This window comes from Agelaius phoeniceus, chromosome 11 (assembly GCF_051311805.1).
Source record: "Agelaius phoeniceus isolate bAgePho1 chromosome 11, bAgePho1.hap1, whole genome shotgun sequence".
In the NCBI taxonomy this organism is placed as follows: Eukaryota; Metazoa; Chordata; class Aves; order Passeriformes; family Icteridae; genus Agelaius; species Agelaius phoeniceus.
Window position 1 is genome coordinate 19,069,686 of NC_135275.1, and position 19,320 is coordinate 19,089,005.

At 42.9% G+C, this 19,320-nt stretch overlaps 1 long non-coding RNA gene across 1 annotated transcript; it reads left to right on the forward strand.

The window, feature by feature from the left end:
• The first annotated feature begins 3,559 nt into the window (after positions 1–3,559).
• LOC143694997 (uncharacterized) lies at positions 3,560–17,977 on the forward strand. Its single transcript, XR_013183857.1, has 8 exons — positions 3,560–3,661; positions 6,036–6,147; positions 7,411–7,464; positions 10,373–10,532; positions 13,932–14,167; positions 14,430–14,759; positions 15,125–15,293; positions 15,763–17,977. It is a non-coding gene; the product is annotated as an uncharacterized LOC143694997 (long non-coding RNA).
• Positions 17,978–19,320: the final 1,343 nt, after the last annotated feature.

Here is a 19,320-nt window from a genome sequence, read left to right on the forward strand (position 1 = left end):
CACCCTGCAAAACAACACCCTCTCCCCAGCCAGGCAGGATGGCCCCTGCTGCAAGGAGCAACCAGTACAAACAGAATTAGCAAATGTTCCTGTTTGCCACACAAAATTAGACAAACTGTACAGAAGTCAACTTTATTATTCCCAAACAGCGCAGTAGAAATGATCCTTACACAGCAACCAGCTGGTGCAAGGACTTTCTGAGGCTGAAGTAAGGCAGGTGATGGAGGACACCTCCATTCTTCAATAAATATCAGAAAGGAAAATTGCTTACCCATTCTGGATAGCTCAAAAACATAAACCAGAGCAGTCTCACATCCAGCCCATCCCAGCTCAGATCAGCAGGCAGACCCTGAAGAGAGACCCAAGGCACTGGAGTTCCTGTCTCAGCACTGTGTGATGGGACCATGCCAAACATCAATCCAAAGGCAGGCAGCCGTGCTGTAGCCAAAGGCTGCCAGGCTGCAGGGACAGCAGAGTGGCTCCAGTTCCTGCAGCAGCATCACAGTAAGTGATGAGGGGAAGTTTCTACAGCCCATGAGCACTTTGTCAGTCAGAGGTCAATGAGAAAGGATAAAGAATACAAAAAAAAAAAAAAAAAAAGGCATAAATAAAAAAATAAGTGGGGTAGAGGAATGAAAGGGAATGGGCAGTGAATTTAAAAAATAAAGAGAGAAACCAAAGCATGCTAAAAACTTACCCAAAGCAAAAGCCAGGCCTTCATGATGTGCCTGCAGAAGCCTAGGTGAAATCTCCCCCTCACTTTGATGATGGAGGGTCAGGTCTTTAGGAAAAAGGGTGAGCCTGGACATAATGAAAGGAAAGAATGTAGTGCAAACGAAGGAAAATAAGTGAGTGGTGCTGTACAAAAATAACGATTCTGTAGCTACTAGGCAATATTGTCATCTCTGCACACATCCAAGGACTTAAGTGACCCACTACTCTTGCTGAGGATCTGCTCCATTAATAATAAGAAAGAGCAATTTAAACTGTGGCTTTTTTCATTGTGTTTTATACAGGTTTGGGGAATATGTTATCAAAGGCTCCAATTCTGGCCAAAGTCCACAGGAATCATCACCTGTGGTCAGGCCCTGGATAGAAAGATCAGAGCTATCTTTGCGTAGCCCTACCACCAAAAACAGATCAATCAGAAGTAACTCAAAAGGAAATAGTCTACAGGGAACAGATGAAGATGCATTTAGAGGAAATAATCCCCATTCAGGATGCCATTATTAAAAGAGAGAGATAACTATCAGAGCTAAGATATGTCAGGGCAACCTCGTTGACATGGGACTGGAGAACTTCTACTGTAAAAGCAGAGAAACTAGGTCAGTGCTTTTTGAAGAGAGGAAAGCTCAGGGTGGACATCATTATTTTATACACGATTCTAAGGGGAATAGCTAGGAGAGATGTCAGAAAACTAGTGTCAAATACAAGAACAAATGGACAGGCTCTAAGAAAGGGAAATGAAGAGAAAGTAAAGGAGGCTTGAGCTCAAGGGATATAAACATTTCTGTACACACTAAGCAGTTGATGCAAGGACTGGGTTACAGAAAGGGCTGCTAAGAGCAACCAATAAGGGTTTGGAAAAGGAAAAGCTTTGTGGGGTACAGCCACCTGAGAGCAGACAAATCTGTCTCTTGATCTTGTCTGTCCCTAGAATTGCCCAAGTTTCAATCTCAAAATTACCACGAGGTTCACATACAGTAAATCTCTGTGCAAGCGCAATAGATTGAAGTGAGAATTCAGTTTATCACTCAAAGATAAAACTCAGAAGAGCGTTTGCCTTCTAATTCTATTAATATAAATGTAATTACAAGGGATAATTCCAATTCAAATGTTAACTTATAAGGACTGGTGGAGGTAGCAGCCTACAGAGAAAGAGATGATGCTGGAATCCCTGATTCTTATGTTTAATCAATAGTTCAGTACTAATAGACTTTATTTATTAATTGGAGCATGTGGTTTGAAAATGAGCCTAGTTTTTAGGTGGCATGCTCTAACAACTAGAATTTTTGCATGTTGCACTTGTCTCTATGCAAGAAAAAAAGCCTCTCTCTAGTGTTGTAACAGATAAGAATTGTCTCTATTTAAAAAAATTAAAAAGGCAGAATACTAACTACGATGCAAGTGGCTTCCAGGGCATGCTGCCTTAAACACAGATCAAAACAATGCTCTTTGTTCTAAGTACCTGAGATGTAAACCAGTCACTAGGGGAAGGAAAAAACCAAACAAGTAAATTGAGGTGATAGCTTGGGGCAAGGGGAATTTAAGACAGAGAAAAATCAGTGGACTGTACAGTCTAGAGCTCTTTTAGGGCATTTTCTTATATCCTCTAAAATTTAAAGGCAGAATTTCATATGGTAGAAATAAGCATGGCTTTACTGAAGCTGATGAAGCTAAGCTATGGATGTTTCCAAATATATATTCTACTACTGTTAAAGAAGAAAATGGGAAAAAAAGTAGCAGAAACACAGGAGACACAACAGTCCCATTGAATATGTGTCAGATTCTGAGTCCTGTAAAAAGTGTAATGCCAACCTTGTTCATTGGGAGTTTTCCATGTTTAGAATAGCATGGTTTAGAATATGGTATAGGAGTGATTATGGTAGTACAAGGTTGACAGTTGGATTAGATGATCTTGAAGGTCTCTTCCAGCCTTGATGATTCTGTAATTCTGTAATTAATTTTTTCTGCTGTCTTACCTTGGCCTGAAAAAATGTCACAAATCTTCCTCCTTTCCAGCCCAGTGGTTAAACAAGAGAGATTTTGAAGTGAAATATGAGGAGGAAAGGGTCTGAGTGTGCTGTAGCCCTCTCTGCCTCCATTCTGTACTGTTGTAGTAGAAATGTTCCTGCGCCTTCAAGATCGTAAAAATCCCTGGCAATGGGATGCTCATAAAACTTTCAGAGTGTGCTCAGATCAATTGTGAACCACCAGGATGTGATACTGAGATGAAGTGGCCCATCTCAACCACAATTACAGCCACTGAGACATTGATGTTGACACGGAACCAAAAATTTGTCACGACGCTGGGGAAGAGCAGGGATCACAGAGTGAGTGATACTGATCAAAGCAGATGAGAGTCAGGAATGTTTATCCAGGAGATGCAAACTCAGACACATACCTCGGTGATCTGAAGCCGTCAGAGTTAATATGCTGTCTATTAACATTTGTTCAAATACAACACCTGTCAGAGCACGTAGAGGAAAAGGCTTTTTTAGGTCAATCTGACACGTGAAGAGTGAGATGTTGTCAAGGGGAGCTAACCCTGGCTGGCTGGCAGTGGGTGCTGTGTTTTCTGTGCACCTTGTCTTTTCCTAGGCACCAAACCCCGGAGTTCAATGCTCTTGGTGGACTTTGGTTTTACTCCAGTATGGCCTTTTCTCACACCCTTAATAACATTCAAATATCTGCTGTGCTAATGCATGTGTCTTCTTGCACTGCTCTGCGAGGAAGGGGAATGCAATGCGCGTGGTTACTGGTTGTCTGCAGCAGAGGTGAGGTTGGAAAAGCCAGAGCTTTTTTTTTCCCTACAGCCAGAACTCTCCAGAGCTCACTACCCAGCTGCACCCTCATGGATCAATGCTCTCAGGAGGGAAGTGCAGCATCCTGGCAGCCCAGCAGCCTCAAGCCCCTGTGCTGATCCTCTGCTGATGTTTGGGTATGTAACAGCCTCCCCAGGAATACTTTCAATAGGTTCTATACTGAAGAAAATAGGGTGGCCAATAAGTTTTCACCTCTCACTAGGTGTTTAAAATGACATCCCGTTATCAAGCAGCTGGGCACTCCCTGGGAAGATCTTTCATATCTGTTTCATATACAGGCTATCACAAAATGTTACTTGTATTATTGTGTGTCCTTGAGCAATAGGAAAGCAGAGAATTTATATTTTGGGCAGTCCCCAATGTCATTGTTATCGCCCATGCCACAGTTGCATATCTTCACCTGAACTTTGAAATCTCACTGCATATCAGGTAGTTTCAGAGCAAACCCGTGTTCTTAATGAGTAAATGAAGTTACTGTTACTTTAGTTTATTCTAAGTGTTGAACCCAGCATGGGATGTAACCTGGAACAGTCATCTCAAGAATATTGCAGTGGAAAGTAGAGCGTAGGATTTAACATTGGAAATTAGAAGTTGATCCTACTTCTTATACAAAATTGAGATTGACAAAATTGAGGTTTATCTACATAAACCTTTAAACAAAGATGTGGCTCTGAATCAAAATTAGGGAACTGGAGAAATGAAATTGAGGACTTTGTGCTCTTAAAGGAAACTTGCCCAGCAAGACTGTCAGCAGCAGAGAACTAAGCACAGACATTAATGGAGTCAGGTCTTTTTCTGGAGGTCAATTTTTAATAAATCAAGATTGTTTAAAAATTATAATTATTGATTAATTAAATTTATACCTGGAGCTTAGCCCTCTTAGTTTTGAAGAGTCTGTACACCCATACATCATTGGTATGAATGATGAACTGAAAGAAAGGAAAAAAAAGTCATTATTTAATTAACTAGTATTCCAACTGGATTTAGTGCTAGCAGTAGATTTGGGTGTCTGTTCCCCACAAATACGAGTAAAGGGGTTCTGCAAGACTCTCTCTGCAGTCAGATTCCATAAAGCAGCCTGCCCTGTATCTGACTATAAAGAAACTGAAAAAGAGCAGATTTGGATTAGATATCAGGATGAAATTCTTTGCTGTGAGGGTGGTGAGGCACTAGTACAGGTTGCCCTACTAGAGCAGCACCCAAGGCCAGGCTGGACAGGGCTTGGAGCTGCCTGGGACAGTGGAAGATGTCCCTGTCCATGGCAGGGTTTGGAACAAGATGAGCTTTAAGCTCCCTTCCAACCAAAACCATTCCACGGTTCCATGAATAATATGTTCACCTCCAAAATGTGATCCTCAAAGGACAGAGTAAGATTGTTTATAAGTGTATTATGGGTCCAAAAGTCCAACAGCAAAGTGTGCAAAGCTGAACTGCACAGCTGTACAAGCAATTTCTGGGCTTGGATGAGCATAGCTGGAAGTAACTGGACAGGGCTGAAGCCTGAAACAGCACAAAAGCAGGAGCATCCATTTACCTGAACTGGAACCTGTAAGGTGGGAGCAGGCAGGATTGGGCCCTCTGCATGCAGAGGGGAACCAGCTGAAGAGGGAAAAGGAGCAACACCCAAGGCAATGTGTGCCAAAGGCAGGGGGCTGGAGGTGAGTGAAATAAGAAATGAGGAGGCACCATGTTGGCATGAAGTGATACACTGTCACAGGCAGCTCCCAAGCTGATCCCACACTTAAAAATAGATTGACATCTATCCAGGAGATGAGTTTGTTATTCTGTAACTACAGCATTTTCTATTATGTTTGATAAGGGAAAGAAGATTGCATCTTGGTCAGAAATATAAAAATTCGTCTCCTAGCAGGGGATAATAGCAGGAGAACAGGGGCAGATGAGAACTGCAGATTTAAAATAGTTCAGTGCAGTCCTTGGTAGGGAAGATAAGTTCAGTGCTGGGCTGAGATGTTATCCCATGCTCACAGCAGTGAGCATGTCCCACAGGCAGTGCCCACAGGCAGTGCCCTGCTCCTCTCCTCTCTAGATCTGCTCCTCTGGGGTCACTCTGAGCAAGTCTTCTGGGAGTCAACTTGATATTGCACAGAAAGTCACTAGAGGAAGAAAGACAGAGTCAGTGTGCCAGCAAGGCCCTGATCCAGGGGAAGTTCTGGGGTGGAATTAGTGTAAAAGAGGTGTTGGCTGCCGAGGACTGGGATGTGGGGGTGTCTCTGTCTGTTGTGGGGGCTACAAGAAAGATGGAGAGACCTTATCTACAAAAGCATGTAGTGACAGGACAAGGGGGAATGGCTGCAAAATGAAGGTGTTCAGATTTGACATTGGGAAAATTTCTTCTGTGGGAGGGTGGTGAGGCCCAGGCACAGGTTGCCCAGAGAAGCTGTGGCTGCCCCATCCCTGGAAGTGTCCAAGGCCAGGCTGGACAGGGCTTGGAGCAGCCTGGGACAGTGAAAGGTGTCCTTGCCATGGCAGGGGGATGGACCAAGATGATCTTTTAAGGAACCTTCCCACCAAAGCCAGTGTATGATTCTATGAGCATACCCCGGACAGAATGTGTGCACTGCCTGACTTCTACAATTGCACGGTAGGTAGTGCAAAAACCTTAACTTTGCAAAAAATCCAAAACTCTTTTGTTTCAGTGTGTAACTGTTGATCTAAAATGGGAGTTCTTGTTTTCTAATTCAAAAAGCTTAAAAGATCGTTCATTTTATATTAAAATGATAGCCTTTGCAAGAGACCTTCAATCTAATTAAAGCCAGGAGATTAGCATCCCTTAGAATATTTGCAAAGCCTGCGATGCAAAGTTAATGAAATGTGTACACTTTTACAAAGCTTTAATTTTTAATGAAATAATTCAGGACATGGACCTTGCTCCTCTGCCTTAACTACTTTGTCCAAAACAGGGTTTGTTTATAAACAATGCAGAGTTGTAGGCTGAAGAAGACAGAGGAGGGGATAATCTAAAGGCTTCTTGGTAGCTACTGTAAGCCTGCCTTTTGTCTCTTCTGTTCAGCCTGAGAATGTGAGTATTCCTGATTAATAGTAATGACTGAGAATATGATTTCAGGGTGGCAGTTATTTCTTAAGGCTAATATGTGTGTATTTGTATATGTGCGTGTATGTATAATTATATATATATGTAGCATATACTATATTCATATACAAATACATGCATGTATAATAAATTAGCTATACAACTGTATAAAATCACAGTGACTGCTAAAGGGACCTTAGATAAAGAAGGTAAGGGAATACATTGCAAGGGAATGTTTGCTATTTGAAGAAATGGGCTGAGCTCAGAGGCATCAGAGCAGCCAGGGCTGGACCAGTCTAGTTCAGAGGGGATGACCAAAGGAAACCCTAAGCAATTCCAGCCTCTTTTCAGGTCAGGCTCTTCTAATGATGGCCCCACTCCTCTGTTATCGCTTGAGAAGGAAGAAAGGAGGAAAAAAGCTAAAGCACAGAGAAGAGCAAGCCCTGTTCAGAGTCACGGTTGCTCTCACAGTGTCAGGGGGCAGGGCATCCCCAGGGCCATGCACACCCTGTCCTGGGCTGATTTATAAACAGCCACACCATTAGAGCTATTTACTGCATCTGCTTCTTTCACCCTTCCCTTTGCTGCCTCTCAGTTTTGCCACAGGAAAGATCTGGCTGTTGCATTCAAAATAGGAATTCTTTTATAGAGCCACCCCCCTACTTTATATTATGCTTACTGGATCCTTCTGAAACCTAAATGTTAGAATATCCTAATCTTGCTCTACATTTTAAAGCTGAAAGATAAACGTGTTGTTTAATGAAATCCACAACACTACAGGAATAGTAACCATTGTGTTTCTTCATTTCAAAGAACGGCTGAAATCTAACATCTGGTGTAACTGTACAAACCTGACCTTAGGTCACAGTAAGTATTGTATTGTTGATGATGGATACGCTTTTTTCATTACCATGCTGTCTCCATTCTTTCAGCATCCATGCTGTGAATCTCCAGTTATAGCTGGGACTATTGATAAATACTGATTTTTAAAATACAATTCGGTTTGGGGTTTTTTCTTACCCTTTTAAGCATGCATTGTACGGTATTTTCTTTTTAAATAGCTCTTCTAGTTTGTTGTCAACAATATGCTATTATTTGAACAAACTTTTCTGCATGATAGCTCTAACACACAAGGATCAAGGATTATGTGTCTGAAGATGCTGCTATGATCCTGAAAGAGCAGTGTCACAAGAAGGTGATCCTCTGCCTCTAATGCCTTCCCCTGTCCTTTCCTCTTTGGAAAATTGTTTCCTTAAAGCCCTTGCAGAACCAGGGTTTAAGGTTTAAATTGGGAAGCAGATGTGGACACCTGTGAAAGTGTCTTTGCACATCATTGTTTCAAGGTTTCAGCCCCTGTGCAGGAAATGAGGCCCTGCACTGTCCTGTGTGACTGATGTCCATTATTCCCCAGAGCTGGGGTAATTCACACTGAGTCAGTGACTGCGTAGGAGCAGTGCTGGAACCAGTGCTCCCAGCAAGCCCAGTCAAGTACCAGTCAAGAAAAGATGTTGCCCTCATAGCTGGAAGTTCTGGTCAGATCTTAAATACATAAAACCCACCAGAAGCTCCAACACTGAACTGGGAGAGTGAGGGCAAACTTAATGATTTCTATTTGTTTGTTTTGCTGACTGTATCTACCCCCAGAACCTTTCCATTTTTTTGCATCTCTCCAAGAGTATCACAAGATTCTTAGCACAAAGCTTGAATTTTTTTCCCCTAAAGCTGTGCAAACACAAACCTCTTTTCCAATCCTTTGGGCAGCAGATGCCCAGGCTCATTCAGACTTGACTCTTTTGGATGGAAATCCTGACTGGGATTGCTGGATGTACTGTCAGCAGAGGAGAAATGTGTCCTATCCTAATCCTTAAGTTGTAATGTACATGCTGTGTTCTTGCTAGGTGCTAATATTCCTTTATGATATTACTGCATCATGCAGTGGTGGTAAAACAGAATATCCTTGGCTCATCCTCGTGCTTCCTGAAATCCTTACATTTTCACCAACCCAGCAGTAACCAGCATGGAAAACGTCTTAAAGCATGGCTTCTACACTTTTAAAAAACATCTATTCACTTCAGCTCTGCCAAAGCTAAATACATTTATAGATTTGTTCATAATTATTTTTAGAGTAGAATTCTGTTTGTTTGACAATATCTGAAAAATTAAATACCTGGGGCAACATTGCTGAGTGCAGCTGGTACATTGAAAACATGGGGAAATACTTGCTGTAATTGTGAAGGTTTTATTTAATGGCTCTGAAGGCAGAGTTAACTCGTTCAGTGAAGACAGGTTGTTCTTGTTTGATGGGCTGGTGGTGCTGCCCTCTCTGTCACAAGCTGCCAGCCCTGTCCTGTAGCACAGGGATGGCTCAACCTGGAAAAAAGGCTCTGGGGACACCTAATTTTGGCCTTCAGTACTTGGAGGGAGCTACAAGAAAGATAGAGAGAGACTGTTTACCTTAGCCTGGAGAGACAGGACGAGAGTAATGGCTTCAGACTGATGGACAGTAGGTTTAGATTAGGTATTAGGAAGAAATGCTTCCCTCTGAGAGTGGTGAGGCTGTGGCACAGGTTACCCAGAGAAGCTGTGGCTGCTCTACCTCTGGAAGTGTTGAAGGCCAAGTTGGACAGGGCTTGGAGCACCCTGGGATAGTGGAAGGTGTCCTGGCAGATGGCTGGTGCCAGGTTTCTGTGGCACGAAGGTGCAGAAGCTCTGGACTTGCCTAGCTGTGAGCTGAAATGCATTGGCAGGACAATTAACAAATATTCTATACTCTTCCCACCCATTCTGCACTTTCCATGACCTCTTCCTTTCATCAGTACAAGTAAATTGAATTCAGCACATTTAAAGACCCTGTCTGGATCCATAACATTCATAACCATGCTGTAACCATGAATGAAAAGCTGAGGGAGAGTATGGTTTGTATCCAAGGGCTCTTTTGCTTTTTATATGTTTACATATACCAGCCAATGGTCAGCAAATAAGCACCATGGCTGGTAATGAAATGTTCAAACCATCTGTTTTAATCTGCAATTTAATTTCACTATAAAATATTAAAGTTGTTCCGATGGTTGGGTTGGTATGGCTGCTTTATATGAAAAGAATTGAGTATCCCAGAGCAATTACATTGCACCAAGCACATGCTGTGGATATTATATTCTGTATTGTTATTTTGTTCCATTAAAAACATTTAAAAGCCTTCTTAACATGGTATGACAGAGTTTTAGGCCTCTCTTTTTTGTTAGAAACAAGTAGCAAATGATGAGGACAAGTGTAGGAAGAAGATACTGGCAAAAGAATAATCTTCATGATCCTTCAAGAGAAACAATGGAGCCATCTTCCAAGAGAGGTCAATGCCCCAGGCTGGTCAGTGCCTTACAAACAGGCAAAATTGTCATTAACAGGCTTTAAATTTTGATCAGCACTGAGGTGGACTTGATGATCCTGGTAGGTCTCTTCCAACTGGATTTCCTCTGTTCTATCCACAATAAATGTCTGTGAAATGCTGAACTGACAGAGCCAGAAAGTGGTTTTGACATTGCAGCTTTTGGAATCTGTGGCATCTTTGGAAATCTCTGCTACATTTTCCACTGGCACTGCCTTCTATTGTGGGATTTTAGAGAACATTCCTTGAGGGGCTGGTGACAGTTGTGCTCTGGGTTGTGGCCCCTCAGGTCTTGAAAACATCCAGGTTCAGGGATTCCACAACAGAGTTGGACAGCCCAGTCCAGTGATTAATGATCCTTACAGGGATTTTATTTTTTTCTTCTCTCTCCAGATTGAACCTCTCTCATTCCAACCCCTCTGCCACGGGCAGGGACACTTTCCACTAGACCAGGCTGATCCAAGCCCCACCTGACCTGGCTTTGAACACTCCCAGGACGGAGCAGCCACAGCTTCTCTGGGTAATCTGTGCCAAGTTCTCACCACCCTCACAGGTCAGAATTTCTTCCTAATTATTTCTACTTCTTCAGGGTCAGCTCAGTGTGGTGCTGGGACACCACCTTTCTTATTTTCATCTGGCATGAACATTTCTGCTCATGTGGGCCTTGAAATACCCACATTTCCCATGTGGCCTAAAAATTCCCATCACTCTTGAGCAGTATCCCCTGCCATGGTCCCACCCTGCCTTTCTTCTGGGATCTGTCTGTGCTTCTTTGATGGCTGAGAGGGATAGAGGGCAACCACAATGAGCTTGAGCTGGCACTGTTGTTGTACCCGTAATACAGAGCCTTTCTCCATGTGCTGGGACATCAGGGAATGGCGAGAGGGGCAGGCACATTGTCCCTGGGCAGAAACTCCCTGTCTCAGAGGCAGGAAGCATTGCAGCCCTGTGAACCTCGTACTTTAGCTAATCCAGAGCCCTGTAGGGAGCTGGGGCTCATTAACTCAGCACTGTGGTGTCCTGACACAGCTATGAGGCATCTGGAACCCAAGCCAGTATTTCTACCTGGTCGTCTGCTATACTCCCTGATACATCTGAAAACCTAATATATCTGAAAACCTGATATATCTGATAACCTGATTAATGTGCCTGGCCAAGGCCTGCTTGGGGGTCACCACACACGACAGGGAGAGGCAGGGATTGCACACACCAGCTGCCTCCACCCCTGGATGCTGCAGCAGTTGTTTTCCATTGCACCCACGGCCACATGTCACCTGGTGTTATTTGGAGTGTGTGCCACTTTCGATGCCTTTTTCCTGAACATAAGCTGGAAATTACTGATTCTTACCTTACACAGCTAGTATAAAAGCACTAATGTCCTAATGAAGAGTCTCACTTAGCTAAATGCTTCATACAGCTGAGTAAAACAAAGAATTTTACTAGAGCTTAACCCAGTCGTTAATAAGCTTTTTAACCCTGACCTTTCAAATCAATGATCTACCACTGGTTTTACCTTTCAAGAAGGAATTCCATTTTCAAGTGATAAAACATATTTTGCACTCCTTACAATCTAATGATTATTCTCAGCGTTACTGGATATATGAGGCCATCAAACCATTAGAAGGTATAAAATGTATTAATGTACAGCATTCACAGCTACATTTGCTTTAGAGTCAATAAAAGGGAAACAATTTATAAAGGGCATTTATGCTCATTATGGAATATCGATAGATTGTTTCTCCCATCATTCCTGAAGTATGAAGGACTCCCCTCCATGATGGATAGGAGAGGATTTGCATAAAGCTCTTTGCTTAAACTCCTGCAGCACTGAGCTGTGTGCAGGGGTCTGTGGCCAGGCTTTGGGCTGGAATGTGTGGGAGTACCTACAAATTCTTCCTTTCCAGGGGATTGAGCACCTCAGTTTGGGAGGTTTTCACAGCAGCATTGTGAAGGTTCTGTAGACATCTACGGCACTTTCAGCACCAGGCAGGAATTGTCACAAGGCTGCGGGCAAATGGAATCAGTGCTGGAAAAGAAAGGAATTTGTTTGTGAGGAAGGTCAGGGCTGGAGCACACAAAGAAAGGCAGAGCTTTGCTGAGCACCTTCATAAGCAAGGAGAGGGACTTTTTGACACATATGGCGGGGGGGAAAGGGAAAAAAATTACATGGAGGGTAGAAGATGCTGTAGGAGCACTGTAGCTATAGCTAGAGGCAGAAATTTCATAGTCTATCCTAGCGAAATATAATAACTATGAGGAGTCGAGTGATTAAGGCACTGGCCTGAGTCTCAGCAGACCTGGATTCGGTTCCTGGCTGTTTTCAGATTTCTGTCTGACTTTTGGCAAGCCTCTTCAACTCTCTGCGCCTTGGTTTCCCATCTGTTAAAGAGGAATAATAATATTTCCTTTCTTTCCTGTCTACTCCAGCAGCGATCTCTTCTGGGCAGGCACTGTCTCTCTCATGGCGTGTACAGGACTTTGCCCTTGGATTTCATACCTGCCCTGAAGCAGGAAATAGGGATGGGGAGCACCATGACATGGAAGCCCACTTATTAGCAATTTCCTGTTACTAAGGGTCTAAAAGGTGTGCTGCAACTTGTTAAATAGAGTTCTTAATATCAGTTCTTCCAGGACAGAAGAAAAAAAATATCAATCAGTAAATTAGAGAAGGAAAATGATTCACATGTCTATTAAGATTTCTAAATCTAAATGTATTTTCTGAAGTAGAAATATTCCAGTTTGAAAGAACAGAGAAAACATTAGCCATGGCACAAAATCAGAGTGCTGGCCTTCTCCATTTCTGATCTTGCTCCTCCAAGTCTGGTTGCTCTATATGGACTGACCTTTTTAGCATTTCTCACTGACAAGACATCTTCCTGAGGCACATTGTGGCTTCCTGACATGCATGTGCTCCTGCCCATCTGGGAGGGTGAAGTTGTGCCCACTCAGAGGCACCCACACCCTGCAAGGGAGACTGGATAATACCAGTTGCAGGGCACTGGTGGAAGAGAACAACCAGTAAATATATAAAATTAAATCTCAGCTGCAGAGGCTTTCTGGTAATAAGCAGTCCCAATTAGAAATGCAAATGTCACTGAAAGGGAGCGTGTCTGTTGACAGTAGACTTTGAGGAAAGCTTTGGGTTTAGTGCTAGTAAATTAATCTTTAATTATGAACACACCTCACTTCTGAAAGAGGTGCCCTGCACTCACTGAACTGACAGCATGTGAAAGTTTCAGCTGCTGCTTTCTTCTGTCAAATGGAACATCGCTCCCCAAAAGAGCAGAGGAGAACCTTGTTGGCTGCTTGTGGACTTAGTGCTCTGTGTGTGAGCTGGGGCTGGCCAGTGTCACTGACCCTCCAGACAACCAGGAGTCACCAACCCATTAAAAACATTGGTCTTAAAACATTCTGTCTCACATGCTCTTGATAAATATAAATATCTAGATGAAGAATTGTCGAAGTTTGGGAAAGGAAAACAGTCCTTGCTCCTGCAGTTCTCTCCTTCCCTGGCTTGGTTGCCTGCCCTCCATGCAGAGCACACTTTGCTGGCAGAGGGGGGACCACACCAGGCTACAGCAAACCCTTCTCCAGGCCAGCCATGAGAATGTTCAACACCTCCACTCCTGGGCTGGCTGGATTATTAAAACAACATTTCCACTTCCAAGTAAGTAAATAAATCTCACTGGCAAGTTTGTTTTGTGTCAGCCAACATCTTATCTCCCTGAAAACTGGGCTGGTGTCCTGTGAAGCTGAAAACTGAATAGTCTAAAACCTGAGTGCAACAGCCAAGAGATACACCAGATCCATCTTCTGAGGTAGCAGATACAGTGAACTAAGCAAATACATTCTAGAAATCCTATTATTAAAGTTACAAAAATAATTCTGTTTCTTTAAGTTTGAAGTTATGAAACTTGGCTGTCATTTTCCCAACAAGCTTTTGTTTTCTCAGCCTACAGCTAAAAAGCTTCACCCCAAAAGCTTCGTTGCCCAAAAGAGGCCGTGCTGCAAACCCACCTCAAAAGGCCCAGAACACCTGGTTTCAGGCACAACAGGAAGATCAGAACATACCTTATCATAAATATGCATATGCGAGGCAGGAGCCCGCCACCTTCTTGGAGTGATGCCATAATTGACGGAACAAAGTACAACAAAACTTCACATCACTGGTGGATCAGAAGAACAGAGGTAACTGAAAGGCTAGAAAATTACAGGTTTACTGACATTCTGCTCAACCTTACCCATTCTTTATTGAAAAGAGATAATAACTATCTATAGGAGAGCTGTCTTAAGACTCCATTCATTCCCTTTCAGTAGCCCAGCTGAGAGGTGGTATAATATAAAGCACACCAGCATCTGGCATGTCATTTAATTACACCTTCAGCTTGCTGGGAAAATGTTGGAAGTGTCAAGGTAAGCAAACTATAAAAATATATTTTCCTTGCTACAGGAGAGCTGCTGAAATGGCAAGCAGAGGCCAGCTCCAGATATTGCTCTGGGTCTGTGAGAGGAAGGTGATGCAGAGGAGTCTAATTCATGAACAATTATCACCCTTTGATAAGATACCATCTGCTCCCAGCTGCCTGGCTCCAATTCCCCAACAGATACTTGGGAAATCCTCTCCAAATAAACCACTGGTGTAACAGGAAAACAGAACTGTCAGCTCCAGTGAAGTTGTGCCTCCTTGCATCAGCACCGAGTGTGTCTCACTCTTTCAACCAAGAAAGAAAAAAACTGTGAAAGGCAGGCAAATGCCAGCAACCACCACTGAAAGAGCCAGGTAGGTCTTGGTTTAACTCATCCACCTGATATGTGCTCTGCTCAACATTGAGAGGCTGTTAGGGATCACTTACAGTAAGGATGAAGGTGGACTAATATACCTGTACTAGTGGGCACTTTTTAACTGTGACTTTTGCCCTGAGCTGATTCAAGGGGCTCTTTTGAAGAGCACAAGCTGATCAGCAGATCAGTCAGGTGGTGTGTTTTCCTGCAGAAGGCCAGTGCTGTCCTCCAGTAGCCAAGGAGGAGCCCACAGCCCTGTGAAATAGCCAGCAGTGGAGGACACTTCCAGGTTCTTGCCATGTCTGTGTTTCTACTCCACTATGTTTGTAAGAGAAAAAAAAAAAATTAAATTCTTAATTTCAGACAGCAGAGCTGAGATTGTGTTGTGGTTGGAGCATGACAGGAAGGTACATCCATCCCATGGTACTGAAAGCACTTGGCTGCATTTGGCTGAAGCTCTGTGAGCACCACTCCTGCTGCACCATCCTTCACTCCTCACCACGGCTGCTCTCAAGCCACTGCACATTCAAAGGTCAGTTCTCATTGTCGCTCCCGTGAAATAAGATTGGCCTCTCCATCAACACTTCCTCTAGGCCTTGATGCTGTGCACACCAGGGACTTGAGCATTGAGGAGGGGGACTCGGCATCCTACCCCAGTCTGCACAGATAACCTCACTGCTTGTTAAACCAAAGATGACCCCTGAGCCTTTGACCCCAGGGGCTGGCCTTGTTACAAGTAATTGAAGTGAATGAAATAAATCACGGGGTTTTTTTTTTTTTTTCTTTGTTTATTGGGCGGGGTGGGAGGAAAGGAGAAGAAAGTTCAGCAGAGAAATTAGTCACCTTGTTTTGTTCTTACTAATGGAAATTTCTCAGAAACCAAAATAAAGGGTGTCATATAAAAATCCGAAGAGCACAAAATTAGCTTGAACCCACATCCTAACTTTTAAACCCAGAGCATGAATGCAGGTGTCTGCAGCTGACCATGGTATTTTTTTCAGCTCATCTGAGGTATGAGTCACTTCCATCAAAAGAGGAGGATGCCTTGATCTGTGTACGAGCGAGCTTTGGAACAGCAGCTGTTGGAGCAAATACAAACATCCATGCCAAGGATTGTAAGGATGGAGTTTATCTAATATGTAAAAAAACACCTGCTGCAAATGAAAAATTACACCCACAACCACCTGAATAAGATAAGCAAATGATGGGGGAAATGAAGAGACAGATTTATTATTAATGTAAGTTGGAACTTTTGAACCAAACATTTCTTTTGCAATGGAACAGTAGGATGCACAAGGAAATAGCACTCCTTGCCCCAGACCTGCTCAGCAGCGTTTATTTTGCCTAAGTGATTTTCTGTTCTTTGCTAAGTCTGGTAGAGATGAAAACACTAACCCAAAGAAGATAATTAAAAGCTAAATGAAACCACATACAGCTGTGCTACTACATGGCTAATGAACATGCAAATATATACATATGACAAGGACATAATGCGGGCTGGCTGCCTTGAGTGGTTAGTGCAGATTTCCAAGAGCTGGAAATGCTATTGATTATAACTGAGCTCAACTTCCTGACTCCAGACTTCAAAGATCAGCCTCAATATAATCATCAGGCAGCATATGGGAGCGTGGCTGCAAGGAGCTGATGAATAATGGCTCGGGGGCCTGAATGTTTGCACGTAGGGTGGGAGATGTCCTGGAGATGTCCTCTGGGCTATGGAGTGCAGGCTCCTTGGCAGCCAGGACCAGCACCACAGAATCCTCCTCAGCATCTTGGCACACTCGGTCCTGCTGACAATTAGGGTTTTGGAGTTATGGGTTTTAGCTGGGATGTTTATTTTTCCTTTCCCACTTCTCTTGGCAAGAGGCTGATATGTGGTGGAGACATTTTTGGGAGAACCAGGGAGGGAGGTAACAGATACAAGGCAAAGCTCCTGGGGTCCTACAAACAGCACAAAGGCTGTCCTCTGAGGGTCTGCTGCCACATCCACATGAAAGAAGACAAATCTGATATTCCTTATCAGTTAAAAACCACCCAGCTGACAGTAACTCCCCAGCCCACTCAAAGATGAGACAAGGAAGTCAAGGCTCAGTCTGCACCAAGTTCTCGCATGGAGGGGACCTGGTCCCACTGCCTTCCTGTGCCCCCTTCACTGGCCACAGCACCACAGAAATACCCACTGGGGATATCACAGAGACAGAGCAAAACTCCCTCCTCCCCCATGATGACCACAGAAAGGCCACACAGAGCTGGGCATGGCCACAGGCAGGAGAGAAGCATGGAGGGATGGAGCACAACCTTAGCAGGATGGCTGAGAGAAGAAAGGACACCTACCAAAAAAAGAAACCAAAGAAACCAAATTTGTGCAGAACACAATGGTTAGTGCATAAAAATTAATCAAGTACTACAATGACTTGCTTTATTCATAATACTTAATGGTCATGTAATAGGAGTTCTTATTCAGCAGTTAAAGTTCATAAGTGCAGGTTTTACATGTAGAAAGGTATTATGCTGATAGTTTAATTACACACCTTTCTGCACACCAAAGGAAATGGGTTATGCGGGTTTTATAATTAAAGACGGACTTCTGAGGAGAAATGAACTTTGCAGTTAGCAACATAATATTTGATTTTTATCAGATGTTTTTGTTTTGAATTCGCCAGCACTTGGTGGTGGTGTAAACAGGTGAGAGTGCTCCAGACTGCATGAGGTGTCAGGAGAAGCTTTGAAAATGCAGCAGAAAGTAGCCATATTTAAAAATAGCCAGTGTGAGCATGAGGTATAAACATCATGTGTTTGGAAAGCTCTCCAGACTCTGCCCATGTAATTATGCACAGTGCAAGTCTGTCCAGTACGTCTAGGAAACAGGGGAAAAAACCCAACCCAACAAGTAAGTGAAAAATAAACCCCAGTGCTTGCCAAAATAATAAAAAACTTCGCTTTTTATTTCTCTGATTTTTTGTTTTAAATTCATTTCATGGCCAGTGAATACAATTTTCCCCTCCTGCCTGCCTACAGAGGCAGCAAAGCCAAAAATGTGATGGATGTTTGTGTGTGCACGTTTGCTGTTGGAATACACAGGACTGCTCTCAATATTAAAGGCAAAGAGTGGCATGAGCCACTGCCAGGTCACATCCAGCTCTTGCCATTCCCTAATAACCATGTGGGTGTCTGTACCCAACAAGGTGGGGCTGGGCAGGTTCTGCAGTGCCTGGGATTCCCCCTTTTCAAGTTTTAGGAGGCTTTATTTAGCAAAATCTCATTCTTATATAAATATCAAAGCACATTAAAAGGATATGTGGGAATATATATATATATTTATAGATATATATGTATGTATTTTTATATATATATATATTTATAAACTGCTAGGAGACATCAATTTATTCATAAACTACCAGGAGTAATCTTTTTTTTTTTTAACACAGCAAATACACCTACAAGAATTTTTCTAAAGTCTAAAATATTTCAAACATCACCAACTGCTCCTCCCCTCGTGTGATATAAACTGACAGGCTCAGGCTTTTATTGTGCCCAGCACAAATGAACATTAACTAGTGGGTTGAACAAAAAAAAAAAAAACAAAAAAAGCACAACAAAACAAAACCAACAAAAAAACCCAAAGCCGAAAGAAGAAAACAAAAGACTTTCCAAAAACAATAAGCAAGGGCAAGGCCTCAAGTATTTTGAGTACGCCCTTTCCTTTCTGGCAGGACTGGGAGTGACTGCCCTGGATATTATGGTTTGTTGGTGGAGTCCAGGTGATGGCAGACAGTGCTGCCTGTGACAGGGGTCCCTTGGCTGGCAACACCTCCTCGGGCACTCTGGACCTACCCAGAACATCTGAAATCAGGCATTTCACAGCCAAGTACAGAGGAATGATTTAAAAATCCTTTTAACGGGTGTGGACACTCAACAAAAACAGGAATAGTTGTGTAAAGGGTGCATCCAAATATAACTGGACATTTTTTTGAATTTCGTTGGCTAACTGCATAAATTAATGACAATGAGAAAGAGCTGTAACTGTTTTTCTCTAATTAAATCCATACATTTTGGCTCTACTCATCATCGTTAACATACTGTTAAAAGTGCTGTTGCTGTATCTTTCAACCCTCAGCCTGCAATCAAGCCCTCGCTGCACTGTGGTGGATTTCAAACAGTCCCTTGTTTAAAAATAGAAAGTGTTTTTTTTTTTTTTTTTAAAAAAAAAAAAAAACAACTGACTGCCAGCTGAATGCAAACAGGTAAAAATTAACATATGCAATTGTCAAGTGTCAGATTCAGCTCCTGAGCCACCAAGATTTACATTGCCTGGTGAGGGGCTCACAGCACTTTAAGGGTGTATTGCCCACAGGCTGAGGTTGTGCAAATGAATATATATCCTTAATTTTTATTTAAGTTACAGTGTGCTTTCTGTGTGGGGTACCCATCATTTGCTCTTTATAATCTCCAAATTTCAACAAAATGTCCCGTAATCCCAGAGGGTATTTACTCCATGGGGTAAATTCAGGGTCTACCACAAGGTTACAGAGATGCTTTCCATGATACCCCTTCCTACC